We start from the raw sequence: 26,073 nt of genomic DNA, 5'->3' as shown, positions 1-26,073 counted from the left end.
CTCTTTCCCTATCTCCCCCTTTCCCTCCTCTGTAAGTCTGACTTTCAGATAAGGAAATAAATAAATCTTTTTTAAAAAAAAGAAACCAAGAAAGCAGAATAGATTCAAGAAAAAAGTGAAACAATTATTATTTTTTTTTTTGACAGGAGGAGTGGACAGTGAGAGAGAGAGACAGAAAGAAAGGTCTTCCTTTGCCGTTGGTTCACCCTCCAATGGCCGCCGTGGCCAGCGCACTGCACTGATCCGATGGCAGGAGCCAGGTGCTTATCCTGGTCTCCCATGGGGTGCAGGGCCCAAGCACTTGGGCCATCCTCCACTGCACTCCCTGGCCACAGCAGAGAGCTGGCCTGGAAGAGGGGCAACTGGGACAGAATCCAGAGCCCCAACCGGGACTAGAACCCGGTGTGCCAGCGCCACAAGGTGGAGAATTAGCCTAGTGAGCCGCAGCACCGACCAATTATTTTTCATAAAGAGTCCATGACAGACTATAAATGTGCTACTACTCTACATTTGTCACTATGATGTGCTGAATAAAAAATAATTAAGGTATATTATCATGTACTTATTTGGATGATTGATTACTGGTCATTAATATTTAATTTTAAAGAAAAAAATTTCAAGTGACAATATTCATCAGTAGAAAAAAGTTGAAACAAAGCACTTTCTTAATCTCACAAAGTCGTGTGGTTAGGAGAAGACATATCTGATTTATCCTAATCAGCCTTCCTAAAATTTACAAATTTTTTTCTGGCAATAGTGAATTTGGCTCATCATAGAAAGTTCCTTGAAGGCTCTTGTTAAACTTGTTCCTCTTTGAAAAAGTAAATTTTACTGCATGATACTGCAAGAGGTAAATTTTTGATGCATAGGAAATTTGAAAACCAATTATGTTTAGTCTCTAATTTCTGATTTATTTTATAGAACAGAAATTACACAGATAAATTTCACTTTGTCTGATTTTTTAAAATAGTTACTTATTTGACAAGCAGGCACAGACAGATAAGGGGAGAGACCAAGAGAGGTCTTCCATTTGCTAGTTCACTCCCCAAATGGACACAATGGCCAGAGCTGGACCAACTCAAAGCCAGGAGCTTCTTCACACATGGGTACAGGTGTCCAAGCACTTGCACCATCTCCCACTGCTTTCCCAGGTCATTAGCACAGAGCTGGATTGGAAGTGGAGCAGCCAAAGTATGAACCAGCGCACCTGCTTGGGATACCAGTGCCACAGGCAGAGGCTTAATGACTATGGCACAGCACCGGCCCCCACTTTACCTAAATTTACAGTAAACCTATGAGTTGCACCAGAATGCAATTTTCTTTTCTTTCTCCTTCCTTTCTTCCTTCCTTCCTTCCTTCCTTCCTTCCTTCCTTCCTTCCTTCCTTCCTTCCTTCCTTCCTTATTTTTCTGTGTCATAAAGCTTGCACATTGCATCCAAGGATATGAACCAGGGAGAGAGGCTTATGATTACTGTGTGCAAGAACTCTCCTCTTGGGGGTCAAAGCATCTGACAAGGAAGCTCTCCTAGATTAAGTCCTCAAGTGCCTCTCTCAATAACAAGCAAGAGAAGGTGTGCTAACTGGAGAGCATCTTTGGTTTAATTAACTCTGGGAGGTCTGAGTGTTGCTGGGGTCATCATTGGGATATATTATGGGTCAAAATCATTTGAATGTGACTATTCATCACTAGAGGGCTCTGTAGGGTCAATTACATTTTCCCAATCATTGACACCTGATTCCCCACTTTGTCCCCAGCTGCTCTGCTGGGGAAGAAAATCTGCTCCACTTGCAGGATACTTAAGTCCAGCACTGGAGGAAGCATAATTGAAAGAGCCCACAGCTGAGATAAAGGCATAAAGACCCTTGCTTCCATGTGAGAATGACTGAGAATACTGTCTTGATAGCGTAAAAGTCATCATGAAGAGGATCAGGGACCTCTGCATCTCCAAGTGTATTTCTACCTCCCAGCTGTGAACCCAGACTAGGGCATCCATTGAATAAACAATGATTCCATACTTCCATGTGGTGCTGCCCTGCTTAACATTGCCTGCTGAAATCATTTTGTTCCTATGTATTTTTACCCAGCATAGTTTGTCTTAATTTTCTCACTTCTGCCTGACAATATTCAACAATTTGCACACTGTGCTCTTTACCTGCACACCCTGCCAGCACTTTTTCTTGATGTGCATTATAAACCTGATAAATTGACCTAATGACTTTTATTATTCCATCATTGTAAAAATGCCAGTATTGTGTTCTTTAATAAGTTTGGCATAATACTGAAAGGTGGGAGCCTTTGCCATTGAAGACACTGTATTTTTGCTCACTAGTATTACCTAGATTAGGAGTAGTGATATCCTCTGATTATACCTTCAATTTGAACTAAATTCTAAAACATGAATAAAATTACTGATTGTGGGGAGCCATTGCACCATGCCCTAAAGATGGCGCCAGCTCCTTTCTCCCGGAAGGACTGGCGAGAAACGAACAACTCTTAATAAGGAGATGGCTGAGCTCCCTTCTGGCTTCCGCGTTGCTGTACCAATCAATCCTTGCCACTTGGCTGCTTTTGATTGGTGCGCTGATGGCTATAAGAGGGAGGGGAGAGGAAAGGAGGCGGAAGAAGTTTGTTGAAGGTTCCTGAATAAACTGCTTGAGGAAGAGTTCGGGTCGTGTCTTCCTTGCTGGTTGAGGGACGTGACAACTGGTGGCCCGTACGGGGACCATCTCGAACGTGAACTCAGAACTTCCTGCAGTCAGGGCAGCGCTGGTAAGTCCCCCAGGAAAATAAGGTGGGGATCCGCGATAAGAGCGGGCAGTCCTGCGATAATAGCGGGAGGGTAGTTCTGCGATTAAAGCAGAGGAAGTTCTGCGACAAAAGCAGAAGGAGCTCTGACCCGTGGCCAGGGAAAGAGCGCAATTTTTGATGATGGGTAATTCACAGTCCCGTCAAATTTTTCTGGCGCTGAATGCACTGCTTCGAGAAAACAGTTTGAAACTTAAGCCTAGTACGTTGCATAGGTTTTTACGTAACTGCGATACCATTGCACCCTGGTATGGGGTTTCGGGAAGCCTTACTATCCCTTCATGGGACAAACTAGGCAGGGATTTGGATTTTGCATTTGAACAGGGTAATCTTGAAGGGGGAGTGAGACCAATATGGAAGTTAGTGTGAGCATGCCTCGAGGATGAGCAGTGTAGTGAAGCTATTCCCAGCGGTCAAGCTGCCTTGGAGGAGCTTCAGGAAGAGCGCTCCGAGAGAGCTGCCAGTGAAAAAGGGAAAACTTTGAAGGAGAGTCAGAAAAGAACTAGGAAAAAACTGTACCCCGATCTTTCCGAGTTGTGCAGCCCCTCCTCAGTAAGTAGTACTAGTGCAGAAAGTAGCTCAGAAAGCAGCAGTGAGTCTGAAGAGTGTGGCGATAACAAAGAGTCTGATATAAAGCAAGTACAGGAATTAAATCGGCAAATGAGGAAGTTGCAACTAAAAGGAAAAAAGGAACTTAAGCATGGTACTTTCCAGGGGAACTTAGGGGAGGAGCCTGAAGCCTCTCCTCCTCAGTATGAGCCTCTATCCGCGCAAGGAAAAGGGCGGACTTTCTGTCCGGGAGTCTGGAAACAGGTTGGTGCAGAGTTGTTAAGTGCCTATCCTGTCTTCCAAGATCCGCAAGGGCAGAGGTACGAGGAACCCCTCTACATAAAGATAATCAAATCAGTAGTGGAGTCAGTAAGAGCCTATGGCATCAGCAGCTCTTTCACGCTGGCTCAAGTAGAAAATCTTCAAAGATACTGCATGACTCCAAATGACTGGAGCGGGTTGGCTCGTGCTGCATTGTCACCAGGACAATACTTAGACTTCAGAGCTTTCCTGATTGACTTTGCCAATGAACAAGCGGCAGAAAATGCAGCGGCAGGGAATCCGCATTGGGACAGAGATATGCTGCTAGCATAGGGAGATTTGCTAACCAGCAGACAGGTTACCCACATGCAGGGTATGAACAAGTTAACAAGATAGCCATCAAGGCTTGGAAGTCTATACCCAACAGAGGAGAGGTAGGTGGGAATTTGACAAAGATTACACAGGGACCCACCGAGCCGTTTTCAGACTTTGTAGCGTGCATGGTGGAAGCTGCGGGTAGGATTTTTGGAGATCCAGATCGCGCCATGCTGCTGATAGAACAGTTGGTTTTTGAGCAGTGCACTAAGGAATGCAGAGCCGCTATAACACCATGGAAGAGCAAAGGGCTTCAGGTATGGATAAAACAATGCAGGGAAATAGGAGGGCCGCTATCCAATGCTGGCCTCGCTGCAGCAGTCCTTCAAATCACGAAGGGCAATAGGGGATCAGGGAACGCTGGAGCATGTTTCAGCTGTGGAAAAATGGGACATATGAAGCGGCAATGTCCACAAAGGGGGAGAGGCAAAGAACAAAGACAGGAAGGACCAGGAATCTGTCCAAAATGCAGGAAGGGAAAGCACTGGGCCAACGAATGCCGCTCGGTAAAGGACATTGAGGGCAACGTCCTTGCTTCTGGCAATGGTGGGGCGCGTCCAAAAAACGGGCAGCGGGGCCCTCGTCCCCAGGGCCCGCAAATATATGGGGTATTCAAGAGTCAGCATCAGGGCCCCCATCAGGACCAGCAGCAGGGGAGGCAAAGTCAGTGGCCCAGCTTCAGACATCCCAGAGACCACGGAGAGCCACTGCAGGCTCCGCAGGCCTGGACCTCTGTGCCACCACCAGACTCATACTGACACCAAAAATGGGAGTGCAAGCCATTGAGTCAGACTTTCAGGGACCCCTAGAGGAAGGGACAGTGGGATTGTTGTTGGGACGTTCATCCTCTACCTTGAAAGGTCTCATAATTCATCCAGGAGTCATAGATTCGGATTATACTGGCATGGTGAAAATCATGGTTGAGTCCCCTAGAGGTATAACAGCTATTAATCCAGGAGACAGGATTGCACAACTTGTAATCCTTCCTAGCAAGCATTTGCAGTTCAGTGCATCAAAGAAACAACGAGGAAGTGAAGGCTTTGGATCCACAGGCGTAGATTGTACCTTCTCGTCTTTAGAACTAGACCAGAGACCAACCTTAAAGATAAAAATAAATGGAAAGGACATTATTGGCCTACTAGACACAGGTGCAGACCGTAGTATCATCGCCTCCAAGGATTGGCCTCCAAAGTGGCCTAAGCAGGCATCCTCACAATCCCTTCGGGGACTGGGATATTCAGAAACTCCTGAGATGAGTGCAGTAATGCTGCACTGGGAGGATGCAGAGGGACATTCAGGCACGGTGCAACCTTATGTTTTGGATTTACCTATCTCTTTATGGGGCCAAGACCTTTTGAAAGACATGAACTATAAATTAAGTAATGAATACTCCCGTGTTTCTCAAAAATTGATGAAGGATATGGGACACCATCCGAATTATGGAATAGGAAAATTCTTACAAGGAAGAAATGAGCCCACTGAAGTAGTAAAGAGGCCTCCTCGCCAAGGGCTGGGTTTTTCATAGGGGCCACTGAGGAAGGTATTCCCATTACTTGGAAGCACAAGGACCCAGTGTGGGTTCCTCAGTGGCCTCTGTCCTCAGACAAATTGGTCGCAGCTCAGCAATTGGTTCAAGAACAATTGAATTTAGGACACATTAGACCCTCTGTATTGCCTTGGAATACTCCTATTTTTGTAATAAAAAAGAAATCAGGGAAGTGGCGGTTGCTACATGACTTGAGAGCTATTAATATGCAGATGCAGGTCATGGGGCCTGTGCAACATGGACTGCCTCTTCTATCTGCACTTCCACAGGGATGGCCCATAATAATAATAGATATTAAAGACTGTTTCTTCTCCATACCCCTACATACAAAGGATTGTGAAAGGTTTGCCTTTACCTTGCCGGCGTGCAATCATGAGCAGCCTGACCAGAGGTATGAATGGGTTGTGCTTCCACAGGGCATGGCTAACAGCCCCACAATGTGTCAGCTATTCGTGGGTCAAGCGATTGGGCCTTTACGTAAGAGATTTTCTTCCTTAAAATGCATCCATTACATGGATGACATCCTCTTAGCAGCAAAAGACGAATTCCTATTAGATGATGGCTTTGCATATTTGATTCAGTTGTTAGAAAGTAAGAAGTTATTTATTGCCCCTGAAAAGGTTGAAAAAGGAAGCATTGCAACTTATCTGGGATCCCGCATAACTAGTACTCAAATTGTTCCTCAAAAGGTGGAATTGCGCAAAGATAGTTTAAAGACTTTAAATGATTTTCAGAGATTATTAGGAGATATAAATTGGATTGGGGTTATTTGAATCTTCCCAATTATGAACTTAAGCCACTTTATGTCATTTTGCGCGGTGATTTGGCGTTGGACTCACCGCGGTGCTTAACTCCGGAGGCCAGGGAGGCCCTAGAGAAGGTAGAAAAGAAATTACAGGAGGCATTCTTATGCAGAATGAATGAAAATCTGCCATTGTCATTATGCATTCTCCCAATGCTTAACCAACCTACAGGCTAGTATGGCAGGAAGGTCCGCTTTTGTGGATACATCCAAGGAGCTCTCCAGCCAAGTCTATTGAGTATTATCCGGCAGCGGTGGCAAAGCTAGCACTGGAAGGTTTGCAACAATGTTTACAATATTTTGGAAAATTGCTGTGTGAAGTGATTGTTCCTTATGATGCCAAACAAGTCAATGTCCTATGTGCTCTTTTAGATGATTGGGCAGTGTTTTGCTGTGGGTTCCCAGGCTTTATAGACAATCATTTACCAAAAAGTCCATTATTGCAATTTTTTAAAGAACATCCAGTAGTATTTCCAAAAATTACAGCTGCTGAGCCATTACTAGGTGCTCCAAATATATTTATGGATGGGTCAAAAACAGGCTGTGGGGTTGATATGGTAGAGGGTAATGACCCGGTATTTCATCAGTTTCAGCCAGGCTCACCTCAAGTTGTGGAGTTAAAAATAGTTATTGAGGTCCTTAAGCAGTGCTCTTTTGCCTTTAATTTGTTGTCAGATTCCTTATATGTGGTGAACGCATTAAAGATATTGGAAACCGCAGGGCCGATTAAACCTTCTAGCCCAATTGCATCCCTATTGCATATAGCCCAGCAGTTGCTTTGGTCACGGAAAAATCCCTTTTTCGCTCAACACATTAGAGCCCACACAGGCATGCCTGGTCCTTTATGTGAAGGCAATGTGCGAGTAGACCTGTGTACTAGACAGGAATTCATCTTTTTTACTACTTCTGCAGAGGCTGCTAAAGCTTTCCATCAATCTTTTCATGTCAACATGCGCGCTTTGCAGCAGAAATTTCATCTTTCCCGCGCAGATGCCAGACAGATTGTACTTGATTGCGCTGACTGTGCTGTTACTCGTGTGCAACCTAGTGTTGGCGTAAACTCTAGAGGGTTACTGCCTGGGAGAGTATGGCAGATGGATGTGACCCATGTATCGGAATTTGGGAAATTGAAATATGTCCACTGAGCACATGTCTCAGTGGACACGTGCTCAGGCATTACGTATGCCTCTCCCCTCAGTGGTGAATCTACACGTCAGGTGATTGCTCATTGTCTGGATGCATGGGCCGCCTGGGGGAAACCCCAGGTGCTAAAAACTGATAATGGCCCAGCCTATACATCTCAAACCTTTACCACCTTTTGCCAAAAAATGGAGGTTCAACTTGTCCATGGATTGCCATACAATCCTCAGGGCCAGGGCATAATTGAGCGAGCACACCACACACTGAAAGAATATCTTTTAAAACAAAAAGGGGGAGTTGGCTATAGCCGCACCCCGAGAGAGAGAATTGCCTTAGTCTTATTTACAATTAATTTTTTAAATTTGGATGTGCATGGGCACTCAGCCGCGGACAGGCATCAGCAACAAGGAAATCCAAGTAGAGGGTTGGTAAAATGGAAAGATCTCTTGATGGGCCAGTGGCGTGGCCCTGATCCCGTGCTGGCATGGGCACGAGATGCTGTTTGTGTTTTTCCACAGGATCAACATGACCCGGTGTGGGTTCCGGAGCGAGCGGTCAGGTGGGTCTGCCACGAGGAGAATCCTGCCGTTGCTTTTGATACTTCTGCCTCAAATGCAGCGGACACTGGCGAAGCAGAGATGGGGGATTCTATCAGTATTCCCAAAGCCGATGCCGGTGATGTATAACGCTCAAGTGTTCCCTCGCTTTTTTGCCACCAATCTTACCTTGGGAGTCCCTTACTTGCCCATGGATACAGATTCTCAATATGCACCTGCAGGAAATTACACCTTAGAAGGCAGTTTATGTTTTTTGATTAGTAATAATATTACTTATGAAAATAGCTCTTGCATAAAGTTGTATAATAAATCTGCAGTCTGGGTAGATTTTCCAACAACCCCTGGATTGGCCAATGCTTCCTGGATATCAGGATGGTGGCCTGCCATGGAGAAGAAGGACCAGGGGTCGACCATTCCTTCTCAGCCACGATGGGCCCCTCATTGCTATGGCAATCGTGGGGATGGTATCTTGCCGTGGGCGGGATGTCAAGGGCGCAATAACATTTGGGCAAAGAAAGGATACTTTACATTTTCTCCCTGGATAAATGTGAGTGGAAATTTTCAGGGTTGTGTGTGACCTCTGTTTAGTATGATAACATGACTCAGGCAGCAAACTACAGCACTGCAGAGAGAACGAGCCATTACATTCTCTGGAAGGCAAGTCTGTCTGCATGTGGGTTGGCATCCCAGATCCCACCCCCGTGAAAAGGATGCTGTTCCAGGTGGATGCCTGGCAGTGGGGGACAGACCCCTACCTTCTCCTGTAATCCTTAGATGCCTGATTCTAAAACAAAAAGGGGGAACTGTGGGGAGCCATTGCACCATGCCCTAAAGATGGCGCCAGCTCCTTTCTCCCGGAAGGTCTGGAGAGAAACAAACAACTCCTAATAAGGAGATGGCTGAGCTCCCTTCTGGCTTCCGCATTGCTGTGCCAATCAATCCTTGCCACTTGGCTGCTTTTGATTGGTGCGCTGATGGCTATAAGAGGGAGGGGAGAGGAAAGGAGGCGGAAGAAGTTTGTTGAAGGTTCCTGAATAAACTGCTTGAGGAAGAGTTCGGGTCGTGTCTTCCTTGCTGGTTGAGGGACGCGACAACTGATAATGAAGATGAAGCTGAAGAGAAGGAAGCCAAGACTGGGCACTCTGATGGTGTGAGTGAGCTGTTTATGGGTGATCTGTTCCTTATATAAAACCTGCTGCTGCGGGTTTGCCAAGTTATGTACCACTCAATAACCTTCTTTCACATATCTTTAAGAATTCTGTCCCAAATCTCTTCTCTTAATTTCACTTTCACGGTTACAGAAAATGAAGTTTTGAATAAACCTGTTAGTTATGGATTTCAACTATTTGCAGAAGTTCTGTCTTGCTAATGTGCCAGTCACTGATGCTAAAAGTTGCGTCTTGTCTTCTCTCTCTCAGCAACAATATTTCATGGCCCACATTGCTGCTAGTGATATAGAAACGTATAGTGTTGAAGCTGTAGTCCAAAATGGAGGCTGTCGTGATGAAATTCTCTGAATGCATTATTTTAATATCAGGCATCTTAAATAATCACTTATTGCATTTTTGTGTTCCTATTGACTAACTCACAGTATCATGTTATCCTTTGTCTGTTCAGCTGAACTATACAACAATCTTCTTTATGGACATGATCATCACTTCTTACCCAGAGATCAGTATTCATTACACATCTCATCTGAGTTAGGCCACTCTCAAGGAATGAGGTTGTGTTGGTTTATGATTTAGTTATACTGTTTGTTCTCTGTGGAATTTAAAGTTTAAAAAAGATAATTTATCATAACCACCTTAAAGTTCCTTTGGTACATCTTTCTGAATCACTTAGAGATGAGAACTCCTTTGAAAGAAGAAATGAAGCGACTACCTGTAATGCAGCATCTCATGTGAGCACTGGTTTGAGTCCCAGCTGCTCCATTATGATCCATCTCCCTGTTACTGCATCTATTTGCGGAATGAACCAGCAGATGGAAGATCTCTATCTCTCCCTGAAACCTTCTCTCTCTATCTCTGCCTTTCAAATACTGTACATATTATTTTAAAAGTACTTAGGGTCCAGCACTGTGGCACAGTGGGCTAAGCCTCTGCCTGTAGTGCCAGTTCAAGGTCCAGCTGTTCTTCTTCCAATCCAGCCCTCTGCGTTGGCCTGGGAAAGCAGTCAAAGATGGCCCAAATGCCTGGGCTCCTGCACCTATGTGGGGGAGAAGAGTGAAGCTCCAGGCTTCTAGCTCCTGGCTTCAGATTGACCCAGCTCAATCTGTTGTGGCTATTTGGAAGTAAACCAGTGGCTAGATCTTTCTCTCTGTTTCTCCCTGTGTCTGTAACTCTATCTCTCAAATAAAATAATAAAATCTTTTTTATTAAAAAAACAAAACAAAACAAAACAGAGTTTAGCCTCACATTTGGAACTTTTAGTAATTTTGGCGGGTTGAGAGGAAATTTGTAAAGTTTGTGGTACAACTGGGAGCTTTCTGAGTCCTAGCATGTAAGAAGAGAATAGCGAGCAGACAGCTGGTAGACAAGACCTAATAGGGTACAACCCATAGCATTGTCTTTCTGAAGATCACAATAAGTCCAATGGTCCCTGTTCAAAGGTCATGGGAAACCATCCACACAGTTGAAAGAGGAGTGTAACTTGATGAGATTTTGGTTTGTAAAATGGCCTTTTAATTAAGAACTAAAGAACATTTCCAAAGAAAACATTGAAAAATACAGCTGAATTGTAAATCTTCATTAATACTAACAAGATTTGATGAAAGAAATGGCGCCTTTAAGGGAAATGTAATTCAGGGAAGAGAGGTAAGAATTAGTGAATCTTTTCTCCTAGGATGGTACTTACACCAACTGTAGATATTGGGGCCCCAATTTGGTGTGTTGAAGAGGATTCCACTAGGATCTGGAATAACTTGAGCATCAGAAAACATAATTTCAGACTATAATGCCTTTAACAAGATAAGAATCTATGAACTGATAATGATATAAAACATGACACACTAACTAGGACAGAAGAGTGAGCCCTTAGCTTTGATGCTAGATCAAAATATAACTGAAGAAACAATATTGGGAATTAAAACACCAGCATTTCATATAGTGTTGTAATTAAAAATAATGAATATCAAAGGTACTGGATGAAAATTTGATAGGAAATAGGATACTGTCATAATATTAGATCACTATGCCACAGCTCCAGACCCTGGACACTTTTTTGAAAGTTGAGTAACTGATTTTGGCAATGACAGAAAGTTTCTTTTACAATGACTTTGATGGGGCTGGTGTTTAGCATAACAGTTAAGGCTGCTGCCTGGAGTGCCAGCATCCCATAAGGGTGCTGGTTCAAGTGTCAGCTGCCCCACTTCCAATCCAGCTCTCTGCTCTGGCCTGGGAAAGCAGTAGAGGATGACCCAAGTCCTTGGGCCCCTGCACTCACTTGAGAGACTCACAAGAAGCTCCTGGCTCCTGGATTTGATTCAGCACAGCTGCAGCCATTGTAGCCATCTAGGGAGTGAACCAGCCAATGGAAGCCCTCTCCCCCTCTCTCTACCACTGCCTCTCTAACTCTGCCTTTCAAGTAAATAACTAAATCTTTTTTAAAAATAAAAGAAAAAGAAACAATAAAATGACCTTGCTTCCCACAGCCAAAGTATTTTGTTTTATCAGGATGTTTAAGGGCAGCAGCCAGTAAATTAGCTTTGTAAGTCTCAGTCTGTACTGTTTGAAGGAATTTATTCATTTCTGCCATCGTAGTTTCAGGTTTTGGAGACAACAGCTTTTAAAACATTTTTAAATCCTGATTTGCATTTTCATAAGCCATTTGTTTTAGTAATATTTTGCCACTTCCTGATTATCTATCTGATGTCCAATAGCTTTTTCTAGCCTATCCACAAGGACATATAGCCCTCAGTCAGCCCCTGATGGACTGTAGAAAATGAAGTGGATATGTCTTTAAAATCAAGAATCTTTTTCCATACTTTTAATTAATGTTAGAAATTTTTACATAAGCCTTCGTTCAAGGATAAGCAACTTGTCGACCAAGATCTGAATACACTCCCTCTCTTAGCAACTGCTCAAAATTGGTAGGGACATTGTTATTTAGGTTATCTATGGCTTGTACAGAGGCCCAGTCTCTATTCCTGAGCCCAAACAGTGTACTGGGCTGGAGTAACCAAGATTTTAATTAAAGTTTTCCAGTTCCATGGCACCATCTCACACCCTTCTCCAATTCCCTCCAGTATGCCCACTGTACCAGAGCTCTGTATCTTATACTCTGCTAAGCCCTTTTTTAGCCTTCTGTAAATATTATAAGGAAGATGTTCATGCCAGGGAGCTGCATTTTCAGGTCATGCTACAGGGTAAACAGTTAACACTGGTGATTCCCCTTGCTCCCTGGCTTCCTGAAGCATACCTAGCACTGCTGACACACCTGAAGGGAACTCAGATATCACCACCACAACAGCAGATGCTGAAAGTGCAGAGGTGGGGACAAGCCCATTGACTGACCTTCCTGGCCAGGGACAGTGGCCAAGGGAATTGTAACATTACTAATGGCATTCCAGCAGAGATATCACACATGCAAAAGCAGAATAGGAGCTCAAGGCTCCTGATATTATTTTTGACCAACGTTCTCTCAGTTTCTTTTTTTTTTTAGATTTATTTATTTATTTATTTCAAAGTCAGAGTTAGAGAGAGAAGGAGAGGTGAGAGAAAGAGAAAAAAGTCTTCCATCCACTGGTTCACTCCCTAGTTGGCCACATTGACCAGAGCTGTGTTGATTTGAAGCCAGGAACTAGGAACTTCTTCCAGGTCTCCCACATGGGTGCAGAGGCCCAAGGACTTGGGCCATCTTCTTACTGCCATAGAGGTCACAGCAGAGAGCTGGATAGGAAATGGAGCAACCAGGACTTCAACCAGTGCCCATATGGGATGCCAGCGCTGCAGGTGGTGGCTTTACCCATTACACCACAGTGCCAACCCAAAAATCAGTTACTTTTAAAGTGCCTTCATCAGGGTACCAAGGATAGCAACTATTAATTTTTTTACAGCAAGCATCCAATTACTTTTTGGTAAAGAGTGTCCCTCATGGGGCCAGCACTGTGGCTTACTTGGCTAATCCTCCACCTGCGGTGCTGGTATCCCATATGAGCACCAGGTTCTAGTCCCAGTTGTTCCTCTTCCAGTCCAGTTCTCAGCTGTGGCCCAGGAAGGAAGTGGAGGATGGCCCAAGTGCTTGGGCCCCTGCACCCACATGGGAGGCCAAGAAGAAACACCTGGCTCCTGGCTATGGATTGGTGCAGCACTGGCCGTGGTGGCCATTTGAGGAGTGAACCAATGGAAGGAAGATGTTTCTCTCTCTCTCTCTCTCTCTCTCTCTCTCTCTCATTCTCACAGTCTATAACTCTATCTGTCAAAAAAAAATGAGTGTCCCTCTTTCTAAAGGAGATAAAGCAGCCCAGTTTTATGTTTCCATTGCACCAGGTACAGGGAATTCCCCATCTTAATGACTCACCAGGATCTTGAAGAGATGAGCAATGTTTCTGTACCCTTGCCAGGTGTGGTGAGCCACCCCTTGCATGTTGTGCCAAGGGTCCTTTTTTGGGCACCAGATGTTGGGGTTTGCAAGTGAAAGGAGAGACAGGACATGGGAATTGTTCGTCTGCAAAGTGATGCCAGACTAACCCGGTGTGTTTTCTTTATTGATAAGGATTGCAACAGCATATTTTACAGCTCATGCATGTGCTCATCTAACTCTAAGGTTTCTCTGAAACATGTTTAGGAAGACATATTAGATAAGCAAGTCTAGGGAAGCAGCTGCATGTCTTTGGGAAACCAATATTCCCACAAGGCTCAGTGCTCTTCTTGTTAGTGGGTCATAAACTATACTTAGTCCCTGAAGCCACACGCTGTGTACTAGGAAGAAAATGTCTTCTCCAAGAGTGTTTTGGCAGAAATCTTATTCTCCACAGTCACATTTTACCATCTTTACAACCCTGCCTGGGAACAACCAGGTTGACCGGATCTGAGTCCACTGTGTGTGTGAATAAACGTGACTTTGCTTCATATCTAAATACTGTCCTTCCATTTTGGATTATATATGTGTTTTGTAATTGTGCTTTGATTCATAGTAACTCATCTTTTTATGGAATTGATTAGCATTGAATACAAACTGAAAATAAAGAAAATGTTGAAAGAGAAAAAAAGAATTTATCCAAATGTTCCAATGTATCCCAGAAAATACTTTTAAGTATAAAATGGTGACCACAAATGAGTAACTCCCTCTTGCTCTTCTATCCAACCCTCTCATTTCTCCCTCACTCAATGCTGCTCAACCTCTCCCAGTACCTCTAGTACTGATTGAGCTCACTGCAGGAGTGTCTGTCTCCCCACTGCACTGTGAACTTCTGCCTTCACTCAGCTCTATCTCCTGTGTTCACCACTCATGTAAATTCACTTTGATCACTCCAGTGGTTAATGAAGGAATTATTCCCTTAGCAACTCCATGAAATAGAAGAGAAAAATCAAGTCTTTCATGTTGCTTCTTTGTAGGAAAATCCTTCATGGAGAAAGAAATGTTAATGTAAATGTTGGAAAGATATTATTTTATTTATTTTATTATTTTTTTTGCCAGACAGATTTAGACAGTGAGAGAGAGAGACAGAAAGAAAGGTCTTCCTTCCATTGGTTCATCCCCCAAATGGCCACTATGGCCACTGCGCTGCACCTATCTGAAGCCAGGAGCCAGGTGCTTCCTCCTGGTCTCCCATGAGGGTGCAGGGGCCAAGCACTTGGGCCATCCTCCACTGCCCTCCCAGGCCACAGCAGAGAGCTGGACTGGAAGAGGAGCAACTGGGACAGAATCTGGCACCCCAACCGAGACTAGAACCCAGGGTGCCAGCACAGCAGGTGGGGGGTTAGTCTAATGAGCTGTGGCACCAGCCGGAAAGACATTATTGATTATTTTCTGGCCTGCTATACCTGGACAAGGGTCCTACCAAAATAAAATTGGAGCGACTGGCACTGTGGCACAGGGGGTTAATGCCTGGCCTGAAACACCAGCATTCCATATGGGTGCCAATTCAAGACCTGGCTGCTCCACTTCTGATCCAGCTCTCTGCTATGGCCTGGGAAAGCAGTAGAAGATGGCCCAAGTCCTTGGGTCCCTGTACCTGTGTGGGAGACCTGGAAAAAGCTCCTGGTTCCTGGCTTTGTATTGGCGCAATTCCAGCCATTGCAGCCAATTGAGGGGTGAACCATCAGATGGAAGACCTCTCTGTCTCTGCCTCTCCTCTCTGTGTAACTCTGATTTCCAAATAAATCAATAAACCTTAAAAAATAAAATAAAATAAATAAAACTGGAACTAATATTTTTGGATGCATTTAGAAGTCTCAGGCCAAGATGAGAGACTGCCCATTTTCTTATAAAGGAAGATCCATTCGTGGGATTCAATTGCAATTGCATTGTCATAAATTCAACAGAGACTGCTGTATCTTCCTGCATTGCCACTCAAATACAGGGTGGTAACTAAGGAGACCAAGCTGGGGAGAGAAGAGATATGCCGTTGCAGTCTTTCCCAACATTCCTAGATGGCTCTAATCATGAATCTCCACGCATTTGGGAATAGCCTGCCACCAGACCTATTCACAAGCACCTTAAGAGTGACCAAAGACCATCAGGGGAGCCCTTTTCTTATACAAGGTCAGGTAGAAGAGGGCTTGAGTACTGTATCTCACAAGGGCAGCTGTCACTCTAAGGTAAGTGACATATACATGTGTCTACACACACACACACCAGATTTCTAAGATTTTTTCATCTAAAAATTCTATTTCTACTGAATACCATACCCTTCCTACCATTCATAACTGCCCTTCTAATTTATGCTTCTCGTATTCTATTTTTTAAAAAGATTTATTTATTTATTTGAAAGTCAGAGTTACACAGAGAGAATAGAGGCAGAGAGAGAGAGAGAGTTCTTCCATCTGAGGGTTCACCCCCCAATTGGTTGCAAAGACCGGGACTGCGCCAGTCCAAACCCAAAAGCCACGAGCTTCCTCCAGGCCTCCCACATGGGTGCAGGGGCACAAGGACTTGTGCCATCTTCTACCACTTTCCCAGGCCATAGCAGAGAACTGCATCAAAAGAGGAGCAGCTGATGGCTGGTGCCATGGCTCAATAGGCTAATCCTCTGCCTGTGGCACCAGCACACCGGGTTCTAGTCCTGGTCGGGGCGCCGGATTCTGTCCCCAGTTGCTCCTCTTCCAGTCCAGCTCTCTGCTGTGGCCCTAGAGTGTAGTGGAGGATGGCCCAAGTGCTTGGGCCCTGCACCCACATGGGAGACCAGGAGAAGCACCTGGCTCCTGGCTTCAGATGAGTGTGGTGCGCCGGCTGCAGCACACTGGCCGCAGCGGCCATTGGGGGGGTGAACCAATGGAAAAAAGGAAGACCTTTCTCTCTGTCTCTCTCTCTCACTGTCCACTCTGCCTATAAAAAAAAAAAAAAAAAAAAAAAAAAAAAAAAAAGGAGCGGCCAGGACTAGAACTGGCACCTGAATGGGATGCCGGCACTTCAGGCCAGGGTGTTAACCTACTGAACACAGCACCTGCCCCTCATATTCTACTTTTTAAAAAAGATTTACTTAATTGAAAGACAGAGTTACAGAGATAGGTAGAGCCAGAGAGAGATCTTCCATCCACTGGTTCACTCCCCAAATGACCACAACGACCAGAGCTGAGCCAATCTGAAGCCAGGAGCCACAAGGTTTTTCCAGATCTTCCACACAGGTGCAGAGGCCCAAGGTCTCGGGCCATCTTCTACTGTTTTCCCAGGCCATAACAGAGAGCTGGGTCAGAAGTGGAGTCACCAGGAATCAAAGAGGCACCCATATGGCATTGCTGACACTGCAGGTGGGGCTTTAAACCACTGCACTACAGCACTGGCCTCTCTGACTACTTTAAATACTTCATATGTTGGAATCTTACAGTATTTGTCCTTGGGGACTGATAGTTGTGGTTAATTTCACTTAGGAAAATAACCTCACTGTTCATCCATGTCACAGGATTTTCTTTTCTCTGTGCCTGCATAACTTTGCACTGTGAGTGCAGGCCACACTAGAAGTCTTAGCTACAGTGAATTATGCTGTGGCAAACAGTGCTAATATTTTATTTATATTGAACTTTCAATAACTTTAGATATATAATCAGAACTGAGATTATCAGATCATATAAAAATTTTATTTTTGATGCAATGAAGAACATTCATACTGTTTTCTGTGGTGGTTGCATCATTTTACATTACCACCGACACTGTACATGTAGCTTAAAATCTTTATATCTTCATCAAATTATGCACCTGGGTTTTTTGTTTGTTTTTAAAGAACAGGAGCAGGAGGTCATATTGGCCATTACTGGCCATGGTTATGAAGATCCCTCTGCACTTGCACTCAAGGTGAATCAGCATTGGGCTTCATTGTCAGTGTGGTGAAATTGCCCATCACCCAGGGAGAAGTGTATGACTCTGTTAAGTACATTTTTAACTTCCTGCAGTGGTTCTAAAGCCAGGTCTGCAGGTATCATAACCCCATCTGGCTATCAATACTGTTTCTGTTCCAGGTAACTTTCTGTTAGCAAGGTCAAGCACAGATTTCTGTCTGAATATTTCTCTAGCTTGGGATTCACATAAAAGATGAGTGCCAGCACAACATTCCTCTACCCATTCTGGCTGCCATGACCTAGAGTGTAGACCTAACAGGCTAACCCAGATTTTAACTCTTCCAATAAATTGTTCCTACATGGGACAGGACAGCCTACATGAGGCTCCCAAAAATACCCACAAAAGGGGAAGTAGTGTTGCAATGACCAAGTGGGATCAGCGTGGTGACCTTGCCTAGAGTTTCCTTCTTAGGGACAACCCATGTCACCATGGAGTCCTTCCTGCCCAAATGCCTGAGGTATCAATAGCAAGAGCTGAGCCAATATCTCAGTTATAAAGTATTCACCTCCAGGATTTCTTGAGGCTGGGCCCCTGGAAAGTCAGGACAGAAGAGAACAGATGGCTTTCTCCAGTGGGGCTTCAGCAAAGAAAGCTTAGACACCCTGAGTTCCAGGTTCTATTGTAGACTTTCATCAAGAAATTGATTTCATTTCTTGGGATTCTCTTTCATGGGATTCCTCAGCAGAAAAGACCTCTCCAAAGACTCATCCTCCATCTGCCTCATGCCATGTCAATAATCACACACATTTATGACACATAGCCCAACCTGAAAACCCCCTGGAGTGCCTGGGTACAATCAGGACCCAGCTTTGCAGAGACAATCTGAGTTCCAAGAGGGTTCCCTCTACCCTCTCAGTTATGTGACCCTGAAATATCACCATACCTCCTAAAGACTCCATAGTCTGGGCAATGGTAAGTAGAATGGCAGTTACTGGGAGTTGTTGGTGATGGAATTGTAAAAACTTTCCTTCAATGGGTAGAGTTTCAGTCTCATAAGGAGAAACAGTTCTGAATATTGGTCCCACAGCAATGTGCATATCCTCAACACTACTCAACCATACACTTAGAAATGCTTAAGATGATAAAATTCATCAGCTATACTTTTTTTTGTCAGGACTACAATAATAGTACATTTTAAAAGTGGTCAAATAGGGGCTAGACCTGTGGCACAACAGGTTAAAGCCCTGGCCTGTAATGTCAGCATGCAACAAGGGTGCTGGTTCAAGTCCTGGGGGCTCCACTTCCCATCCAACTCTCTGTTAATGTGCCTGGGAAAGCAGAGGAAGATGGTCCAAATATTTGGGCCCCTGCACCCACATGGGGGACCTGGAAGAAACTCCTGGCTTCTGGATTCAGATTAGCCCAGTTTGGCCCATTGTGGACATTTGGGGAGTGAACCTGCAGATAAAAATCTCTTTCTGTCTGCCTCCTTTTCTCTAACTCTGCCTTTCAAATAAACAACACAGATCTTTAAAAAAAAAAAAAAAGTTGATGTGAAAAGAAGTGGCCAAATACACATCTCATAAAAGTTAACACATTATGTTTTCTCAGAAGTGCAGTTAATACTTACTAATTTTGTACAGTATCTTATATTTTCCCATTTTCATAACAATAACATTCCTAATTCCATTTTGTTGAGTTTTATGTCATCAATTTTTTTTTGAAATAGGAATCCGATGCCATCCTCTCTCACTAAAGACACTGATGACAGAGTGCAGAAGCTGTGTTCATTGTAGGTGTAGCCTGGGTTCCCTCCCTCCTGGCTGTGTTTGAGGGAGACATAATTTGGTCACCCTTGGGCATCTTACACTAGGTAGAAGCAGGTGTACCTTGTGCTGAACAGAGAGATGTTGTGTCCACAGCCAGGGCTAAATCCTGGGGCCTGTGCATTCCCTCATAAAATGTGCACACCTGAGCCCCAACTCATGCACCAACACTGCCACAGCAGGAAGAATAAGCATGACCCTTGCCCCTGCAGCAGGAGCTAGTTCTATCCTCACTTACCACTTGCACTGACAGGTGGGATGGATCACTCCCTGAAGAAATCCTGGGACAATGTTCTCAGTAGAAAACATGGATTTGTGCCAGGGAAAAGCATCGGCGTTTGAGGATCATGCAAGTCCAATCCCATTTCTACGTAACAAAATGTTTTTTCTATTGTGTTTCTTTGGAGTAGAAGTTTTCTATTTTTTTTCTAATTCACCATTTCTTTTTTCCCTTGTGAGTATATTTATGTGTCCACACTCTCACATGCTTGCTGCACAACAGGGAGGGAGGTCAAGATGGAAAGGACGGGAAGCATCCAGGAGGCACTGGCATGGGGGAGGAGAAGGGACAAAGAGGGTGTCTGTCCCCACCTGGGCCCCCACCACCTCCTAACCAGGAGGTGGACCTGGAGCTGCAAGAACAGGAAGTGCTTACTCTGACTTGGAGGAAAGTTTCAAAGTGCAGTAATCTCCTTTACAAAAAGCCTCTTCCCTCCGCTCTCTGCCCCTCAATGAAGCCCAGCTCCCTGCACAGCCTGTCCTTGAGGCTTTGGCAGGACAAGGTCATGGGGAAGGGCTGTGGACCACAAGGGCTTAGGCATAGTGGCTGCCAGGCATCAGGGAGTGGTCCCTTCTGTGGTCCATCTGGTCCTGCAGGTGGGCAAACTTGGCCAGCTCACTGAGCTCCTGGAACTGTTGGTCCATCTTGTGGCTGACCAGTGAGTGGTAAAAGTGGACAGCGAAGATGTTGAAGACCAGGCCAAAGGGCACCATGATGGTGGTGGACGCGATGGCTGCCTCCTGGCCCGGGGTGATGCCGCTCTCACTGCTGTTGTTGGAGGCTGCACCACCAGCCAGGGGCTTGCTGGTAGGGCGTGGCTGCCCCTGGCTGCTTCTTGAGGGGCAAGAACTTGACCCAGCAGAGCAGCACGACCTCAGCCAGGAAAAGCAGTGTGCCAATGACAGTGGAGATGGCCCAGGCCAGCTCGATGTGGTGATGCATGCGCTCGTGGGGCGACTCCTTGACGGAGTTGAGGTTGTGGACGTTGCTCATGGCCTCGATGTTGGGCAGGATGCAGGTGCTGATCCTGAGTGCAAACAGGTGCACGGTCACCAGCACCGTGGTGCAGGTGCTGAAGGCGATGAGCAGCCCTGGTGGGTAGTCGTGCTCAGCGTCCAGCTACACCTCCACCATGGCCACCATGGTGAAGCCAGACAGCAGAGCCAAGATCCGGCTGGAGGCTTTGAGCTTGGCGCTGCTCAAGTAGAGCTTGCGCCAGGACAGCACCTGCATCGAGTGCTCCTTGAGGCTCATCACCTTGGAGTAACTCTGGCCAATCCAGCCCGGATAGCTGACTGCTGGTGGCAGCGGCAGCGGCGGTGGCGGGGACCCCAGGGGCTCCCCCGACCCTGCTGTGGTGATTCCAGCGGCTGCCGCTGGTGGTGCTACCGCCGCTGAGGGGAAGCTTGGGATTGTTGCTGCTCTGGGGCGGGCGGGCTCCAGATGCATGGAGCACACTGCAAAGGCATGGGCCAGCCCGGGAGCCTGCGAAGGCAGTGGCCCCCACCCCCCGCCGTGCCTCCGCCCACCCCCCACGAGGGCCCGGCCTTTATTCACCATTTTCTTTTCTTTTCTTTTTTTTTTTCTTTCTTTCTTTTTTTTTTTTTTTTGACAGGCAGAGTGGACAGTGAGAGAGAGACAGAAAGAAAGGTCTTCCTTTTGCCATTGGTTCACCCTCCAATGGCTGCTGCAGCTGGTGCACTGTGGCTGGCGCACCGTGCTGATCCGAAGGCAGGAGCCAGGTGCTTCTCCTGGCCTCCCATGGGGTGCAGGGCCCAAGCACTTGGGCCATCCTCCACTGCACTCCCGGGCCACAGCAGAGAGCTGGCCTGGAAGAGGGGCAACTGGGACAGAATCCAGCGCCCCAACCGGGACTAGAACCCGGTGTGCCGGCGCCACAGGCGGAGGATTAGCCTAGTGAGCCGCAGCGCCGGCCACCATTTTCTACATCTTGAAAATTTACTGATTCTTCTCATTGTTCTATGTGTTTTTTGAATTCCTCATTTTGTTCCCATATTATCATTGATATTCTTGAGTGTTCCTCTGTGTACTTTTCTAGGTTGAACAACATGTATACCCAACCTCAGAACACCAGAATATATAAGCAAATGTTGAGAACTCTGAAGGGATAAACAGCAAGGGAACAAACATAGCATATCAATACTCCACTTTCAAGAGTGGTAGACTTGAACATTGTAAATCAACTTTTGCTAACAGTTACACAGAGAGCATTCTACCTGACAGCAGCAGAACATGTGTTCTTCTCAACAGCTGTCAACAATTCTCCAGGTGGGATCATCAGTTAATTCAGAAAATATGTGTCAGCAATTTTTAGAAAATTGGAGTCATATCATTGCTTTCATAACTCTAATAGAATAAAAATAGAAATCAATTCCAGAAAAATGGGAAAAGTCACACGTATGTGGATGTCAATCCACACTGTGTCAAACAGCCATTGGCTTGAAGAGGAAATCAAAAAGGAAATCAGAGAATATTTCAGTGGGTACATTTTGAGTTTTGAGCTGGGATCCATAGCCACAATCACAATCCTCAAGTCCAGGCTTGGGTACAAAGAGAAACCAGGTGGACATGGAAGGTCACCAGTAGAAAAGCTCTCTGAACACTGAGAACCATGGGGATCTTTAAACAGAGCAGACAGAAGTCTTCTTACTGCCCACAACAATTAAGGAGACCAGGATGCTGATGTTTATGACCGAGTTCAAAGGCAGGCTGCAAAATTATATATATTTTATATATAAACATTTCATAGTTGGCTGAGCTTTATTTTATAAATGGACTGAACATAAGCTCCTTCATTAACATTTAGTAAATAGTTCAGTTTGTTCATTCAACAAATGATCTTCACATGTCAGGCACTAGACACTATTCTAAGTATCTGGGATGGAGCAGCAAAAGACACACAATCAGAAAGGCTGCTTTTTAATAGGTCACACACCAGATATGAGAAAATGAATGAAAACTCACACTGATTCTGTCATAAGTGCTATAAAAATGTAAGTGTGGACAGAGAAAGAACTGGGACATAAAGAAGCTGCTTTGAGTACTCTGAACAACAATCAATCCATTTCCTCCTAAAGTGTAGTATCCCCCAGATGCTTGATCCTGAAGGGAGATATTTTAGAGATTTATTTATTTTGTTGAAAGGCAGAGTGAAAGGGAAGGAGATACACACACATAGGTGGTAGCTTTGGGATCTGCAAGGGGGGGAAGGCCTACACTTCTGGGAATGGAGAATCCCTACCCGTACTTCTGAGGAAGAAAAGTCCTTGTCAAGGTCCCTGTGGGTGCCTAAAGGTCAACCAATGAGGATCAGACCCGCCTCAACCTTTAACCCCCATGCCCTGAATCTATAAAAGGAGCCCTCCCAATCTCTGATGTGCGACTTCCCCAGCCCCTGCTTTGTTGCTCTGTTGGGACTGGGGAACCTCACCTGGGAGTGGAACCCCAATAAAAGCCTGTGAATTAATCTATTCATCTGCCTGCAAAGATTTGTTATGGGCTAGACACCTTGCAATAGGGGAGGAATAGAGAGAGAGAGAGAGAGAGAGAGAGAGAGAGATTTCCATTCACTGGTTCCCTCCCCTAAATGGCTTCAACAGTTGGGCCTGGGCCAGACTGAAGCCAGGAGTCAGAAACCCCATCTGAGTATTTCATGTGGGTGGCAAGGAGTCAAGTAATCAGGCCATTATCTGCTAATTCCTAGGCACAGGTTAGATTGGATCAGAAAGAACACAGCTAGGATTCAAGTTGGCACTCTGATAGGGGATGCAGGCTTCATAAGTGATAGTTTAATGTGCTGTACCACAATGCCAGTCCCAGCAAGTGAGTTTTATGTTCATGTTCTTGATGATTATTTCCTATTCCATATTTGCACTGGAACCTGTGAACTAAACTGCAGTAGAAGGTGAAGCAAAGTCTATTTTCCTAAGAACAAATGTAGGTTTCACTCAGATTTGTTCCTGGAGGATATTTAACACATATCAGGTTATTTCTTTGCTCTGGAACCTGTGAACTAAACTGCAGTGGAAGGTGAAGAGAAGTTGGAAAGGCCCCCTGCTCAGAGGCCTGGTCTGGCTCTGTGGTCAACTCTGGCAGTAGGCTGATAAGGAATCCAGTCAAGGTGGTGTAGCGGCATCTCAGCGGGAGTTTTGATCCCATACTTTGTGTCACTTAGCAAGGGGGCTAGTGAGCTGGTGCTTAAGCTCCAAGTGTGAGGAGATCCAGAGGTGCACAAGCACTGGGCCCACGCACACACACATTCACACACAGTGGGATTACAGCTCAGGGACAGCTCTGCATGTTGGCTTGTGCTGCTACCTGCTCCACGCAGAGTAGCGGGCTGCCTCTTCAGCTCCAGGTGTGTGGAGATGCAGAGGTTCACACACACCAGGCCATGATCCCCAAGAGGATGGAGAGTGGTGAAAGGGCTCCCCTTTTTATCCTCATTTTCTGGCAGTCCTCCAGCTTGCCATCCTTTGATTTGTCCAATCAATGCTGTTTCCTCCTTGTGTTATGCCCAGTTCAGTTGTCCCCAAAGACCACCAAGGTGCTGATACCACTGTAAAGCACATGAGAGCTGGCGCCATGGCTCAATAGGCTAATCCTCTGCCTAGCAGTGCTGGCACACTGGGTTCTAGTCCCAGTCGGGGCACCGGATTCTGTCCCAGTTGCCCCTCTTCCAGGCCAGCTCTCTGCTGTGGCCAGGGAGTGCAGTGGAGGATGGCCCAAGTGCTTAGGCCCTGCACCCATTGGGAGACCAGGAGAAGCACCTGGCTCCTGCCTTTGGATCAGTGCGGTGTGCCGGCTGCAGCACGCCGGCCACGGCAGCCATTGGATGGTGAACCAATGGCAAAAGGAAGACCTTTCTTTCTGTCTCTCTCTCACTGTCCACTCTGCCTGTCAAAAAAAAAAACAAAAACAAAAACAAAAACAAAAACAAAAACAAAAACAAACCAGCACATGAGAGTTTTATTGCAGGTCTGGGCCTGGACTCCCAATCAACGCCAACCCAGTGGGTCTGCATTGGGAGCCCCGACCCTTCAGTTAACAAGGTTTTTATAGGTTTTTCAGAGACGTTATACATCATGGTACCATTTAGCAAATCATCTCATCCCGCAGGAAATTCAAAGGACATCTCCTAGAATTGATTAGTGCTTTCAGTGGCAGGAACAGACCTACTAAAGGTGGTTGGATGGCTTTGGGGTTGATGCCTTTTGAATTGATTGGCCGAAGCATAGGGTCCAAGCTGCTGGGGCGTACGTGCCAAACTGCAGGGTCTCGGGTAGCTATCAATCACCTTATCTGCCCTGAGAAGACACCAGGAACTCTAGGTATTTCTCTGTTATCTGTTAATCGGCTGTTGCTAGGAGAGTTTATTGCAAGGGGAGTTCATTTATTTACTTTTAGGAGCTTCGGGCTCAGAGTTCAGGTCCTGGTCAGGCCCAAGTTACAAGATGGAGGCCTAATTAAAAATAGTTGCACCTTGATCCAGCTCAGGTCTCACACTTGCTTGCAGTTAGTTGAACAGTCCAGTCAGTACTGTTCCTGTCTTACTTATGTTTGAACAGTCCAGTCAGTGTGGGTAGCACACTGTTATCTGACCAGAGATGTCTTCTTGGTATGATTAGGAGTGTCTCCCTAACAGCCATTAGGCATTGCCTCAGCTCCTGACTTATAACTCCATTTTATTTTTATTTTGTAGCTAGTGGTAACTTTTCAGTGTTTTACTGTGGAGTTTCCACAGTTCATCTCCTTTTCAGGTAGGTGATCCAGGACTCTTTTTAAGATTCCTGTGGGATTCTCCACAGATGAGCATGTAGGACCCCAAAAGCGGTGTCCTTTTGTGACGACCCCAGAAACATAGACTCCAGACCAGACGATGCAAAAGGCAGGAGGCAATTTTATTTCATTTTCGCAAATGGGCCCTCTACTGCTGCAAGCAGCGAGCAAGAGAGAGGAGCCCCGAGCAGCTATCTCACACAGCTTTTAAGGGGCAAAACCACAAAATTAACATACTATAGGGTGGCGTAAGTTTATTGGGCAACTACAAGGGGAGGAGGTCGTCGAGGAGGAGGAGAAACAGGGGGCTACGTGCCCTACGTGTCTAAGCTTGGACAAGGGGAGGGGGTCATTGAAGAGCAGAAAGGGGTGGCTATGTGCCCTACGTGCCTCATGGTTTCTTTGTTAAGCTTGAACAAGCACAGGGGAGGGGGCTTAGGTGCATACCAGGATGTTCTGTCACCCTTATCTCTGGGTAGTAGCCCTTATCTCTGGGTAGTAGCTATCTGCTTTCTCTGTGAACTTAGTTTACTCCCCATTTCCCAGGACTGTTTTATTAAGGCCATTTTTTATGGCGGCTCTTGGCTCCTTTCATTCCCCCATTTTTTTTTTTAACTAATTTTAATCCTAAAATTGTGTGCCCGTTAATGAGGGGTTTCAATACGGTCACTGGTTGCCAGGGCTTGATACTGTTGCG

The 26,073-nt window shown here is 45.6% G+C and overlaps 2 pseudogenes; both read right to left on the bottom strand.

Annotated features, from left to right (window-relative positions):
• Positions 1-1,602: 1,602 nt before the first annotated feature.
• On the bottom strand, positions 1,603-4,163 carry LOC138848188 (BRISC complex subunit Abraxas 2 pseudogene; annotated as a pseudogene).
• Positions 4,164-20,110: 15,947 nt separating this feature from the next.
• LOC100358487 (calcium release-activated calcium channel protein 1 pseudogene) lies at positions 20,111-24,684 on the bottom strand (annotated as a pseudogene).
• Positions 24,685-26,073: the final 1,389 nt, after the last annotated feature.

The sequence above is a fragment of the Oryctolagus cuniculus genome, chromosome 20 (assembly GCF_051225735.1).
Source record: "Oryctolagus cuniculus isolate XC-2025 breed Fujian yellow rabbit chromosome 20, ASM5122573v1, whole genome shotgun sequence".
Classification (NCBI taxonomy): Eukaryota; Metazoa; Chordata; class Mammalia; order Lagomorpha; family Leporidae; genus Oryctolagus; species Oryctolagus cuniculus.
The sequence above is the reverse complement of the archived record's forward strand: the minus strand, read 5'-3'. Positions and strand labels throughout refer to the sequence as shown.